The sequence below is a fragment of the Triticum urartu genome, unplaced genomic scaffold (genome assembly GCF_056163025.1).
Source record: "Triticum urartu cultivar PI428250 unplaced genomic scaffold, HENAU_Tu73 scaffold2, whole genome shotgun sequence".
In the NCBI taxonomy this organism is placed as follows: Eukaryota; Viridiplantae; Streptophyta; class Magnoliopsida; order Poales; family Poaceae; genus Triticum; species Triticum urartu.
The window spans coordinates 17294919-17309918 of NW_028260368.1; the positions used below are offsets into that span (position 1 = coordinate 17294919).

General features: G+C 32.3%; 1 non-coding gene across 1 annotated transcript; it reads right to left on the reverse strand.

Annotated features, from left to right (window-relative positions):
• Positions 1 to 10494: 10494 nt before the first annotated feature.
• Positions 10495 to 10574, reverse strand: TRNAL-UAG (transfer RNA leucine (anticodon UAG)). Its single transcript has one exon. It is a non-coding gene; the product is annotated as a tRNA-Leu (tRNA).
• Positions 10575 to 15000: the final 4426 nt, after the last annotated feature.

Sequence of the window (15000 nt, forward strand, 5' to 3'; positions counted from 1 at the left end):
ATCGAAACATCGAGAAATTGTGCATATAGAAAACTCTAAAGAAAGAAAAAAAGGAGACCCATGCCATGATTTTCAAATCTTTCTATTTAGTAGTCTAAGTTTCTCGATGAGGATAATTAATTCGGTCGTTGTGGTCGGACTCTATTATGGATTTCTGACTACATTCTCCATAGGTCCATCTTAGATCTTCTTTCTCCAATCTTGGATTAGGAAGAAGGAGATATTCGCGACTACTGGCGATTTCATTATGGGCAGCTCATGATCTTCATATCGATCTATTATCCACCTCTGTATCTATTCTTTCTTAGCTAAACAGGTGGAAGATCTATCCAATTTGGTTATATTATATCATGGACTCGAAAAACGGATCTGAATTTGACTGAAATGCACGATCTTCACAGGTATCACTTTTCACGATACCTAAAAGGTGGAATAGCGATTTTCGAACCATGTCCTATAAGAGAATGGTTTCCATTACTTTGAGAATGGATTCTTATATCAAACTATAGCTATTGCATTAAAGAAGAAAGAAACTAATAGAAGTCGAGAGACGCGGAATGATAGTGAATAGAGAGAAAGATTCTTCTGATTTTCTTGTTTCTATCTACTAGACGCCGTAGAGAATTGAGAATTTTCATGTCTTTCAATTCTCGTACTCGTAATTGGAAAGTTATGGAAGGAGACCCATCATTTTGCAATGAAAACAACATATAAAACTCTGGACAATTTCGAAATCAGGCCAAGCGTCTTAATACATATGCAAAAAAATTCATTATTGGCTCCACCATTGATTAGAGATTTAGCTTGTATGAATCGCTATTGGTTTGATACGAATAATGACAATCGTTTCAGTATGTTAAGGAAACAGATGTATCCACAATTCATTTAGAGTTACTTAATAGTCTATTTCTTATACCATATCTCTATCCCGTGAAATTCTCGAGCCAAAAGATGGATGCATATGCTGTGTTTCATTTTGCTAAATGATATCAATTAATGGTGTATCAATTCCATAAATTGCATATAGCAATAAATAAATCAGCAAAATTCTTTCTAATATTTTAGATAGAAGAACATTTCTTCTATCTAAATATTAGAAGAATGTACCCTTCTATCCAATCCAATTTGATCGATAAAATAAATCCAAATTCCAGTAGTAGATGAATAATTGCAAATTTGTGTGTGTACGAGATTAGAATAACTTCAAAATAACTGACATAATTTTTGTATTTTTCCTGATCAGAAAAATACATGAAAAAGAAAGGAGGTAGAAAAATTTTTGGATTTATGGTTAAAGAAGAAAAAGAAGAAAACAGGGGTTCTGTTGAATTTCAAGTATTCAGTTTCACCAATAAGATACGGAGACTTGCTTCACATTTGGAATTACACAAAAAAGATTTTTCATCGGAAAGAGGTTCTACGAAGACTTTTTGGGGAAAACGTCGACGTTTGCTGGCTATTTGGCAAAGAAAAATAGAGTACGTTATAAGAATTAATCGGTCAGTTGAATATTCGGGAGCAGTAATTTATCGTCAAATTTTTTTCTTGTTTTATTATTTTTTTAGTTGTCTTATAGTAGTCTTAGATTTTTCATTTTGATGAGCCTCGCTTTGAGGAATTCATGGAATAATCATTTTCATGGAATAAGAATTAAGGAAGAAAGGATATGAGTCTACCGCTTACAAGAAAAGATCTCATGATAGTCAATATGGGCCTCAACACCATCAATGCATGGTGTTCTTCGATCGATCGTTACTCTCGATGGTGAGGATGTTATTGATTGTGAACCATATTAGGGTATTTACACAGAGGATGGAAAAAATCGCGGAAAACCGAACTATTATACAATACTTACCTTATGTAACAAGGTGGGATTATTTTAGCTACTATGTTTACAGAAGCAATAACAGTAAATGCACCAGAATTCTTGGAGAATATTCAAATACCACAAAGAGCCAGCTATATTAGGGTAATTATGTTAGATTAAGCCGGATAGCTTCTCACTTGCTATGCGTTGGACCTTTTATTGCGGATCTCGGCGAACAGACTCCTTTTGTTCTATATTTTTAGAGAGAGAGAATTAATATATGATCTATTTGAAGCTGCTACAGGTATGCGAATGATGCACAATTAATTTCGCATCGGAGGAGTAGCCGCCGATCTACCTTATGGATGGATCGATAAATGTTTAGATTTCTGTGATTATTTTTTACGCGGAGTTGTTGATTATCAACAACTTATTACACAGAATCCATTTTTTTAGAGCGAGTTGAAGGAGTAGTTTATTAGCGGAGAAGAAGCAGTAAATTGGGGCTTATCGGGACGATGTTACGAGCTTCTGGAATACAATGGGATCTTCGTAAAGTAGATCCTTATGAGTCTTACAACCAATTTGATTGGAAAGTCCAATGGCAAAAAGAGGGGATTCGTTTAGCTCGCTATTTAGTACGAATTGGTGAAATGAGGGAATCCATCAAAATAATTCAACAAGCTGTAGAAAAAATTCCTGGAGGACCTTATGAAAATTTAGAAGTCCGACGCTTTAAGAAAGAAAATAATTCTGAATGGAATGATTTTGAGTATAAATTTCTTGGTAAAAAACCTTCGCCCAATTTTGAATTGTCAAGACAAGAGCTTTATGTAAGAGTAGAAGCCCCAAAAGGTGAATTAGGGATTTATCTAGTAGGAGATGATAGCCTTTTCCCCTGGAGATGGAAAATCGTCCGTCACCCGGTTTATTATTTGCAAATTCTTCCTCAGCTAGTTAAAAAAATGAAATTGGCTGATATCATGACGATATTAGGTAGTATAGATATCATTATGGGGGAAGTTGATCGTTGAAATGATAATAGATAGGGTAGAGGTAGAAACTATCAATTCTTTTTCGAAATTGGAATATAAAAGAAGTCTATGGACTGATATCGATTCTACCATTTTGACCCTCCTTTTGGGAATAACAATAGAGGTACTCGTAATTGTGTGGTTAGAAAGAGAAATATCTGCGTCGATACAACAACGTATTGGTCCTGAATATGCTGGCCCCTGGGCCTGCTTCAAGCTATAGCAGATGGGACTAAGCTACTTTTTAAAGAAGATATTCTGCCATCCCGAGGAGATATTCTTTATTTAGCATTGGACCCTCTATAGCAGTCATATCAGTTTTATTAAGTTTTTTAGTTATCCCTTTGGGATATCATTTTGTTTTAGCCGATCTTAGTATTGGTGTTTTTTTTATGGATTGCCATTTTCAAGTATAGCTCCTATTGGTCTTCTTATGGCAGGATATAGCTCAAATAATAAATATTCTTTTTCAGGCGGTCTACGAGCTGCTGCTCAATCCATTAGTTATGAAATACCATTAACTTTTTGTGTGCTAGCAATATCTCTACGTGTGATTCGTTAAAATAGATCTTTTTCCTATAAAATCCATTAACTATTTATATTCCTTTTCTTATTTAGTATTTGGGTTGGTAAGTTAAACTAGATAGCTATATGAGTGAAACAAAACAGCTTATAAATTTGTAGTAAAAGAAAAAATCTCATTTCCTACGTACAAGAAAAAAGTGGAAGTAAACATAAGCAGTGTAAACTCTTTATCCAAGGTTGATATTTTTTAATTAGTCATCATATCTTGAAGCGGCCAAGAATAAAGGATTCACGATATGGAATTCCATTACTAGAATACTCCTAGTTATTACTATAACTTAATAATCCATAAGAAGAACCACCAAAAGTTAGTGAAGGGTTAGGAACACTAAAGTACATAAAGGATTAGTAATGGAAAATCTAAAACATTAGAGATTTTTGCCATAAAAGGAATCATAATAAGGACTTGCAATTTGTAGAAATTATCAAGTAGTACTTTCTTCGGATTCCGATCCAGAGTATGTTCCCATTCACTTGTTAAGGAAATGGCTATCAAGAACGAATTAACCCTTTATCCATTTTTTCTTTTTAAATACCCCGCCCCTGGGGAAAGAAGAATAGTAAAAAAGATATGGAGTGCACTAGAAAAAATTTTCATTATTTCCTTCCTCTATCCATATTCATGCAGAATTGCTCATGAACTAATACCCAACTCTTTCCATTTATTAATTGAATTCCTATAACAAGTAACAAGTGTGTTTTATTCCAAGATTAAGTTATTACTGAACAAAGAAAAATTTTCATTATATTATAAAGGATGAGATCAATTCGGAAGCGCTTTTTCTTATTCTAGCAGACGGAATTCCTTTGGTCTAATTTAGGACTTTCAAATCTATTTTATTTTATCTAATTCTATCTACGCCCCCGGGGCTAGGAACAAAACAGTCCTTTCCTTTTTCTGATCATAGAGAAGCCGTATGAAGCTAAGGTTTCATGTACGGTTTTGAAATAGCGGTGGGAACTGTGATGTTATCACCGACTATGATTATCTAACAGTTCAAGTACAGTGATATAGTTGAAGCACAGTCAAAATACGGTTTTTTTGGATGGAATATTGGCGTCAGCCTATAGGTTTTCTGGTTTTTTTAATTTCTTCTTTGGCAGAATGTGAAAGATTACCCTTTGATTTACCAGAAGCGGAGGAAGAATTAGTAGCAGGTTACCAAACTGAATATTCCGGTATCAAATATGGTTTATTTTATCTTGTTTCTTACCTAAATTTATTAGTTTCTTCTTTATTTGTAACAGTTCTCTACTTGGCGGGTGGAATTTATCTATTCCCTATATATCCTTTTTTGATTTTTTCCAAATGAATAAAGCAGTTGGAATTTTGGAAATGACAATGGGTATATTTATTACATTAACTAAAGCTTATTTATTTCTCTTCATTTCTATCACAATAAGATGGACTTTACCGAGGATGAGAATGGATCAGTTATTAAATCTTGGATGGAAATTTCTTTTACCTATTTCCCTGGGCAATCTCTTATTAACAACCTCTTCTCAACTTGTTTCACTATAAATAAGATAATACAATAATAGTAAGAATATTTTCAACACAAAAGCTCTCTCAAACAAGAGAAAGAAACATATCTTTTTCATAGATATTTAGAATGAATATGTTCCCTATGGTAACTGGGTTCATGAGTTATGGTCAACAAACAATACGTGCTACAAGGTACATAGGTCAAAGTTTCATAACTACCTTATCCCACACAAATCGTTTACCTATAACGATTCACTACCCTTATGAAAAATCAATTAACACCAGAGCGTTTCGAGGGCGAATCCACTTTGAATTTGATAAATGTATTGCTTGTGAAGTATGTGTTCGCGTATGTCGATAGATTTACCCGTTGTGGATTGGAGATTTGAAAAGGATATTAAAAGAAAACAATTGCTTAATTATAGTATTGATTTCGGAGTTTGTATATTTTGTGGCAATTGTGTTGAGTACTGTCCAACAAGCTGTTTATCAATGACTGAAGAATATGAACTTTCTACTATGATCGTCATGAATGAATTACAATCAAATTGCTTTAAGTCGGTTACCAATCTCCATAATGGGAGATTACACAATTCAAACAATTAGGAATTCGTCTGAAAGTAAAATAAACAAAGAAAAATCTTCGAATTCAAGAACGATTACTGATTACTAAACTTTGATTTTGTCTTTCTGTTATAAAAATCTAATAATTCTTTATTAAACTTTAAAATTAAACTATAAAGAAAAACGAAAAACTACTGCTTATTGGAAATTATTCTTATTTTAAATCAGACTAGATTTTCGTGATATAATATAATTTATAACTATAAGTTTATACACAAAAAAATACCCTAATCCTTTTTTCCTTCCTTGAATCCTTTAGTTTTAGTCAGTTCATGAAAAATTTTATACTATTAATTTCTTTTTATCCATAATGGATTTACCTGGACCAAATACATGAGATTCTTATGCTATTTGGGGGATTTGTTCTTCTACTAGGGGGTCTAGGAGTAGTATTACTTACCAACCCCATTTATTCTGCCTTTTCGCTGGGATTAGTTCTTGTTTGTATATCCTTATTCTATTTTTTATTAAATTCCTACTTTGTAGCTGTCGCACAACTTCTTATTTATGTGGGAGCCATAAATGTCTTGATCATATCGCTGTAATGTTCGTAAATGGCTCAGAATGGTCTAAAGATAAGAATTATTGGACTATTGGAGATGGGTTCACTTCACTCGTTTGTATAACTATTGTTTTTTCACTAATGACTACTATCCCAGATACGTCGTGGTATGGAATTCTTTGGACTACAAGATCAAACCAAATAGTAGAACAGGTCTCATAAATAATGTTCAACAAATTGGAATTCATTTAGCAACCGATTTTTATCTTCCGTTTGAACTCATTTCCATAATTCTTAGTTACTTTTAATAGGTGCAATTACTATGGCTCGGCAATAAGAAAACTTAGAAAAAGTACAAATTATAAGAATTGCAAATCTAAAATAATAACTAAAGAATCACAATTTTGATTTAGTAAAATCCATCTACTGCCAACAAATACCTCCTTTTTTTTTTTTTTTTTTTTTCTTTTGTTGTGTAATTGTTCTATTGTAATTAATTGAATCGGTTCAATTCTTGCCTCATATTGAAATGAATCGAGATTGATAAGGAGTTAGTTAATGATGTTTGAGCATGTACTTTTTTTGAGTGTCTATTTATTTTCGATTGGTATCTATGGATTGATCACAAGCCGAAACATGGTTAGAGCTCTAATATGTCTTGAACTTATACTGAATTCAATTAATCTAAATCTCGTAACATTTTCTGATCTATTTGATAGTCGCCAATTAAAAGGAGATATTTTCGCAATTTTTGTTATAGCCTTGCAGCTGCTGAAGCGCTATTGGACTATCCATTCTTTCTTCCATCCATCGTAATAGGAAATCCACTCGTATCAATCAATCTAATTTATTGAATAATTAGACTTTTGAATAATTAGACATAGAATCCTCTAAACAAAGGCGCACATATTAAAATAAATAGAAATCAATACTATTTTCTTAGTATTATTTGAGAATATCCATTTTTTTTAGTAGATTATTGCATAGTATTCTTTTTCACTTAAATGAATTTTTGTATTTGTAATTCATTGATATTGCAATTTGAATATTGCAATAATTTATATTGAAAAGACGATAGCCAATTTATTGGCTAATTCGAATTCGTCTGTACAATTCGTAAAATTCTTTCTTATTTCTTATTTATTGTTGAAATCCAAAATTAAAGTCTCTTGGCTCTCTTCACGCTTTCTCACAAACAGATTAAAAAATAGATTTTTTTTTTTGAAGTTTGGATAAACCATTGCTTCGTCTGGTGTCTACAATACATATGACTCATTATAGTACTAATTTCATTTTTACCAGATCGAAAAATTTTATGTTGAAAAGAAAAATTTATAGATCCAATGTCACATTCCGTAAAAATTTACGATACATGTATAGGATGCACTCATGTGTACGAGCTTGTCCAACAGATGTATTAGAAATGATACCCTGGGATGGATGTAAAGCCAAGCAAATTGCTTCCGCGCCGAGAACCGAAGATTGTGTGGGTTGTAAGAGATGTGAATCTGCCTGCCCGACAGATTTTTTAAGTGTCCGCGTTTATTTAGGGCCTGAAACAACACGTAGCATGGCTCTATCTTATTGATACGTTACAAAAAACTTCACTCGAAACGTCTGATTCCTCTTTACCGAAGAAGCCTGTGCTCGAAATAATCGAGCACGGGCTTTTCTGGTCAAACGTATCTTGTCTTTATCACTTTATCATGAGTTATTTTCCTTGGTTTATTTTCCTTGGTTAACAATACTTGTTGTTTTGCCGATATTTGCAGGTTCATTAATTTTCTTTTTACCTCATAAGGGAAACAAAGTCGTTAGGTGGTATACTATATCTATTTGTTTATTAGAATTCCTTCTAATGACTTATGCGTTCTGTTATCATTTCCAACTGGAGGATCCCTTAATCCAATTAAAGGAGGATTATAAATGGATAGATGTCTTCGATTTCCACTGGAGATTGGGAATCGATGGACTTTCATTAGGATCTATTTTATTGACAGGATTTATCACTACTTTAGCTACTTTAGCAGCTTGGCCAATTACACGGAATTCGCGATTATTCTATTTCCTGATGCTCGCAATGTATAGTGGTCAAATAGGATTATTTTCTTCGCGAGACCTTTTACTTTTTTTTATCATGTGGGAGTTAGAATTAATTCCTGTTTACTTACTTTTATCCATGTGGGGGGGGAAGAGGCGTCTATATTCAGCTACAAAGTTTATTTTGTATACTGCAGGCGGTTCCATTTTTTTCTTAATCGGAGTTCTGGGTATGGGCTTATATGGTTCCAACGAACCAGGATTAGATTTGGAAAGATTAATTAATCAATCATACCCTGCAACCTTGGAAATACTTTTATATTTTGGCTTCCTTATTGCTTATGCTGTCAAATTGCCGATTATACCCCTACATACGTGGTTACCAGATACCCATGGGGAAGCACATTATAGTACATGTATGCTTTTAGCGGGAATATTATTAAAGATGGGAGCATATGGATTGATTCGGATCAACATGGAATTGTTACCTCATGCTCATTATCTATTTTCGCCCTGGTTAGTAATAATAGGAGCGATCCAAATAATCTATGCAGCTTCAACTTCTCTTGGTCAACGAAATTTCAAAAAAAGAATAGCTTATTCCTCTGTATCTCACATGGGTTTCATAATTATAGGAATTGGTTCCATAACCAACATTGGACTCAATGGAGCTATTTTACAAATATTATCCCATGGATTTATTGGTGCTACACTTTTTTTCTTGGCAGGAACCGCTTCTGATAGAATGCGTCTTGTTTATCTCGAAGAACTGGGGGGAATATCTATCCCAATGCCTAAAATTTTTACCATGTTTAGTAGCTTTTCAATGGCTTCTCTTGCCTTACCAGGAATGAGTGGTTTTGTCGCAGAATTAGTAGTATTTTTTGGACTAATTACTAGTCCAAAATTTCTGTTAATGCCAAAAACACTAATTACTTTTGTAATGGCAATTGGAATGATATTAACTCCTATTTATTTATTATCTATGTTACGCCAGATGTTCTATGGATACAAGCTATTTAATGTTCCAAACGCAAATTTTGTGGATTCTGGACCACGAGAACTCTTTATTTTAATCTGTATCTTTTTACCAGTAATAGGAATTGGTATTTATCCAGATTTTGTTCTCTCCCTATCCGTTGACAGGGTAGAGGCTCTCTTATCCAATTATTATCCTAAATAGGTTTGCTTTTTTTTACTCGTCTGCTCTATTAATGCAGAAATAAGTAAAAAAGTATATAATGCAGAAATAAGTAAAAAAGTATAATTAGATCTATCTCGAATTTTTGAGAACCCTTTGATAAGGCGTTCAAGGGGTTCTCAAATAAAACATAAAAGTAAAAACCTTCATTTCATGAAGGTTTTATTTTATGTAATCATTTAGGTGTTAATGTAAACGAACCATAACTATGTAAGCCTATTCCTAATAGATTTATACCAAAATAACAAATCCAAATTATAAGAAATCCTATCAAAGCTATAAGTGCAGAATTCGTACCCTTCCAATTTGGATTTGTTCTACTATGTAAATAAATTGCGAATATGGTCCAAGTAATAAATGCCCAAGTTTCCTTAGGATCCCAATTCCAATAGGATCCCCAGGCCTCATTAGCCCATACTGCTCCACAAAGAATACCTACGGTTAAAAGGGTAAATCCTAGGCTAATGACACGATAACTCCAAGAATCCAAACGCTCCGTTAATTGATATTTGTAATAATTTGGAAATGAAGGGACAGAGGTTCTTTTTAAAGCACTTCTTTTTGCATAAAAATATTTAATATCACTAAAGAAAAATGTTTTATTTAAAACATTTTTTTTCTTTTTAGAAAAGAAATGGAAATTATTTCGAAATCTAATGATTAGAATAGCGGCAGATAATAAGGATCCGCACAAAAGAGTTGCATAGCTTAATAACATCATACTGACATGCATCATTAACCACTGAGATTGTAGAGCAGGTACTAGTATCGTGGATTGATGCATTTCAGTTAAAAGACCCGATGTGGCAAAGCCTTGCGTTAAAATAGTACTTGGCGTAGTTATTGTGCTTAAATCATTTTTAGAGTTCTGTATTTTAGGAATGGTATGAAGAATATACAGGGCCCATGAAAGGAAGATCAATGACTCATATAAATTACTTAATGGAAAATGTCCCGAGGAAGCCCAACGAGAAACTAAGAATCCTGTTATAGAGAAAAAAGTAACTATCATTCCTTTTTCTGACGAATCGCGTAATCCTCCAAGTTCACGAACTAATAAGGTTATAAAATGAATCGTAATCACAATTGAAATCGTTGAGAAAGAGATATGAGTTAGTATATGTTCTAAAGTTGCAAATAGCATAAGGGGAAGGTCCCATTACAAAATTGTAAATTTCGAATTGATTTCTAATCTATTGTATTCTTTTTCAAGAATGCCGCCACTCGGATTCGAACCGAGATGCTTGAGCACTGCTTCCTAAGAGCAGCGTGTCTACCAATTTCACCATGGCGGCTAACTTCAAATAATAGGTAACTTAAAAGAATAATAGCTATTATCTTGGGAATCGTCGATATTGGGAAAGTCCATAAAATTTAGGAACATTAGAGTTTTCATTAAAATAGACTTCGTTTGGTAGTATCGTTTCCATTTTTTTTTTTTACAATAAACTCTTGCTTTGCCCAATAGAAACACAAACACTGCTTGAAAGAGTTGGAACTTCTTTTTTCTAACTTGCAATTATAGAACTAATTTTTTCTAATTAATTTCCCCTTTACATTTTGAAAATTCTTTCAATACAATGAAAAAAATCCAAAAGGGTTTCTATTTAATGATGAAATTAAAATAAAATGGATAAATAGAAAAGGCTTTTTGGATTTTTTAAAAATTTCTAGAATGAAAGTCTTTATGCTCTTATTAATAAGATTTACTAACCTTATGATTTTGGAGAAGATAGGTGGAAGTTGTAAGTCCTATTGTAAGAATACTCCACTTTTCATAATTTTCCTAATAGAATATGAGGATTCTATTAGGAAAATTATGAAAAGTTCATTGATAGGAAAAGAATACTTAGCACACAGTATACCAAACAAAACTTTTTTTTTCTTGTATATATAAGATAAGAGGGGTTTTTTGTTCTAAGAATATTGTACCGAGTAATTCGACACATAAAAGTACATTCAAAGAAGAATCCAAATTATTAAATAATTGGAATTCTTTTTTGATAAGTCAATTCATATTATTCCAAAATCTTATTATTTGTTTGTTGCCCAGAAAAACCCTTTGGTTTTGGATGCTCATTACCGCTCGAAAATGATCTTGATTTTACTAAAGAATAAGATTGTACTATGGAAAAATAAGTCTTTTTCTTCCAAATATTTTTACGAATACGCTTTTTTGACATTGAAGTACGTTTTTTTGGAACTGCCATTCAAAAAGGAAATTACTTTTTTCTAGTTGTATGTGAAAGACATCTATTGCTGCAAATCAATCCTTCTTTCTTCTTTTTATTAGTATTTATACTTAGATACTGAAAGATACTTAAATTTTGAATTATTTTTTACTTCATTTTGTCTAATGCGGATAAGACAACAAGAATTTTTTAACATTTTTTCTTTATATATTTTATACTTTTTTTTTAATAATATAGAATATATAGAAGGGTTTCTCATTTAAATCTATTTATATCTATTTATATATCAAGTATACTCCATATATAGATATATGGTATGGAAGCCTATCCCCCATATAAGATAAGACGGGGGGATAAAAAGAAGGGAAAATGAAAATAGTTAATTAAGTTCAGAATGGTATTCCATAAAGGAAAGGAATTCCAATCAAAACAAAAAATACTGAGTCTCTTAAACAAGACATTCTAAAACTTAGGTAATTTATAGTCATTAGAATTTTAGTTCTATATGAAGTAAGGACTATTCGATAATTTCTTATAAACATAGGTTTTCATTGGAATTCACTCAATCAGTTAATTATGGAACAAGAGAGCTGTTTCATCTTTGTTTTAAAGAAATATAAAAATGAATTATGAATAGAAAGTAAAATGATTCCACTTTTTTTTTTTTATTTTTATAAATATCTTTATTTAGTTAATAAAATAACTTCGTTACCTAGTTATTTTATTAACTTTTTTAATTTAACCAACTAAACCCATTCTTAATTTTTAATTATTTCAATGAGATAAATTTTGGAAAAATTAAGAATTTCAGTATTTTTTCTTATTCTTTTTATTTATTCTTTCAGAAAGAGATAAGAATTGGTTTGGTGAATCGGAAACAATTTTATAGAAAAATTGAAGTAAAAATTGAAGTAAAAATTGCAATTTCTTTTCTTATGGAACATACATATCAATATGCATGGGTAATCCCTCTTCTCCCACTTCCAGTTATTATGTCAATGGGATTTGGCCTTATTCTTATTCCGACAGCAACAAAAAATCTTCGTCGCATATGGGCTTTTCCTAGTGTTTTACTCTTAAGTATAGCTATGGTATTCTCAGTTCAACTGTCTATTCAACAAATAAATGGAAGTTCGATCTATCAATATCTATGGTCTTGGACCGTCAATAATGATTTTTCTTTAGAATTTGGATACTTGATTGACCCACTTACTTCTATTATGTTAATACTAATTACTACTGTAGGAATCCTGGTTCTTATTTATAGTGATGGTTATATGTCTCACGATGAAGGATATTTGAGATTTTTTGTTTATATAAGTTTTTTCAATACTTCCATGTTGGGATTGGTTACTAGCTCCAATTTGATACAAATTTATTTTTTTTGGGAACTCGTGGGAATGTGTTCTTATTTATTGATAGGCTTTTGGTTTACACGACCAATCGCAGCGAGTGCTTGTCAAAAAGCTTTTGTAACTAATCGTGTAGGGGATTTTGGTCTATTATTAGGAATTTTAGGTTTTTTTTGGATAACAGGTAGTTTAGAGTTTAGGGATTTGTTCAAAATAGCTAATAACTGGATTCCTAATAATGGAATTAACTCTTTACTTACTACTTTGTGTGCTTTTTTATTATTCCTTGGTGCAGTTGCGAAATCCGCACAATTCCCTCTTCACGTATGGTTACCCGATGCTATGGAAGGGCCCACTCCTATTTCGGCTCTTATACACGCAGCAACTATGGTTGCTGCGGGAATTTTTCTTCTAGCTCGACTTCTTCCTCTTTTCATATCTTTACCTTTGATAATGAGTTTTATTTCTTTAGTAGGTACAATAACACTATTCTTAGGAGCTACTTTAGCTCTTGCTCAGAGAGATATTAAAAGAAGCTTAGCCTATTCTACAATGTCTCAATTGGGTTATATGATGTTAGCTCTAGGTATAGGTTCTTATCAAGCTGCTTTATTCCATTTGATCACTCATGCTTATTCAAAAGCTTTATTGTTCTTGGGATCCGGATCCGTTATTCATTCAATGGAACCTCTTGTTGGATATTCACCAGATAAAAGTCAAAATATGGTTCTTATGGGCGGTTTAAGAAAATACATTCCAATCACAAGAACTACTTTTTTATGGGGTACACTTTCTCTTTGTGGTATTCCACCTCTTGCTTGCTTCTGGTCCAAAGATGAAATCCTTAGTAATAGTTGGTTGTATTCGCCCTTTTTTGGAATAATAGCCTCCTTTACTGCAGGATTAACTGCCTTTTATATGTTTCGGATATATTTACTTACATTTGATGGGTATTTGCGTGTTCATTTTCAAAATTACAGTAGCACTAAAGAGAGTTCCTTGTATTCAATATCCTTATGGGGAAAAAGGATACCCAAAGGAGTGAATAGGGATTTCGTTTTATCAACAACGAAGAGTGGAGTTTCTTTTTTTTCACAAAATATACCAAAAATTCAAGGTAATACAAGAAATAGGATAGGATCCTTTACTACGTCTTTTGGGGCTAAAAAAACTTTTGCCTATCCGCATGAAACGGGAAATACTATGTTATTTCCTCTTCTTATATTACTACTTTTCACTTTGTTCATTGGATTCATAGGAATCTCTTTTGATAATGGAGGAATTGGTAATGGAATAGCAGAGTTAACCATATTATCAAAGTGGTTAACTCCCTCAATAAACTTTACCCAGGAAAGTTCTAATTCTTTTGTAAATTCATATGAATTTATTACTAATGCAATTTCTTCTGTAAGTCTAGCTATCTTTGGTTTATTCATAGCATATATCTTCTATGGATCCGCTTATTCTTTTTTTCAGAATTTGGATTTAATAAACTCTTTTTACAAAGGAAATCCTAAAAAAGAATTTTTAGATCAAGTAAAAAAAAATATATACAGTTGGTCATATAATCGTGGTTATATAGATATTTTCTATACTAGGGTCTTTACCCTCGGTATAAGAGGGTTAACCGAACTCACGGAGTTTTTTGATAAGGGTGTTATTGATGGAATTACCAATGGAGTGGGTCTTGCTAGTTTTTGTATAGGAGAGGAAATTAAATATGTAGGGGGAGGTCGAATCTCGTCTTATTTATTCTTTTTTTTATGTTATGTATCTGTGTTTTTATTCTTTTTTCTTTCTTAAGTTAAGGAATTTACAACAAGTCTCTTGCAAAAATAACTATCCTATCCCCTTTCTACAATCTCTCTATATCCTTGTTACATAAGGTAAGTATTGTATAATAGTTCGGTTTTCCGCGATTTTTTCCATTCCTCTGTGTAAATACCCTAATATGGGTTCACAATCAATAACATCCTCACCATCGAGAGTAACGATCAGTCGAAGAACACCATGCATTGATGGGTGTTGAGGGCCCATATTGACTATCATGAGATCTTTTCTTGTAAGCGGTAGACTCATATCCTTTCTTCCTTAATTCATTATTCCATGAAAATGGATTATTCCATGAATTCCTCAAAGCGAGGCTCATCAAAATGAAAAATCTAAGACTACTATAA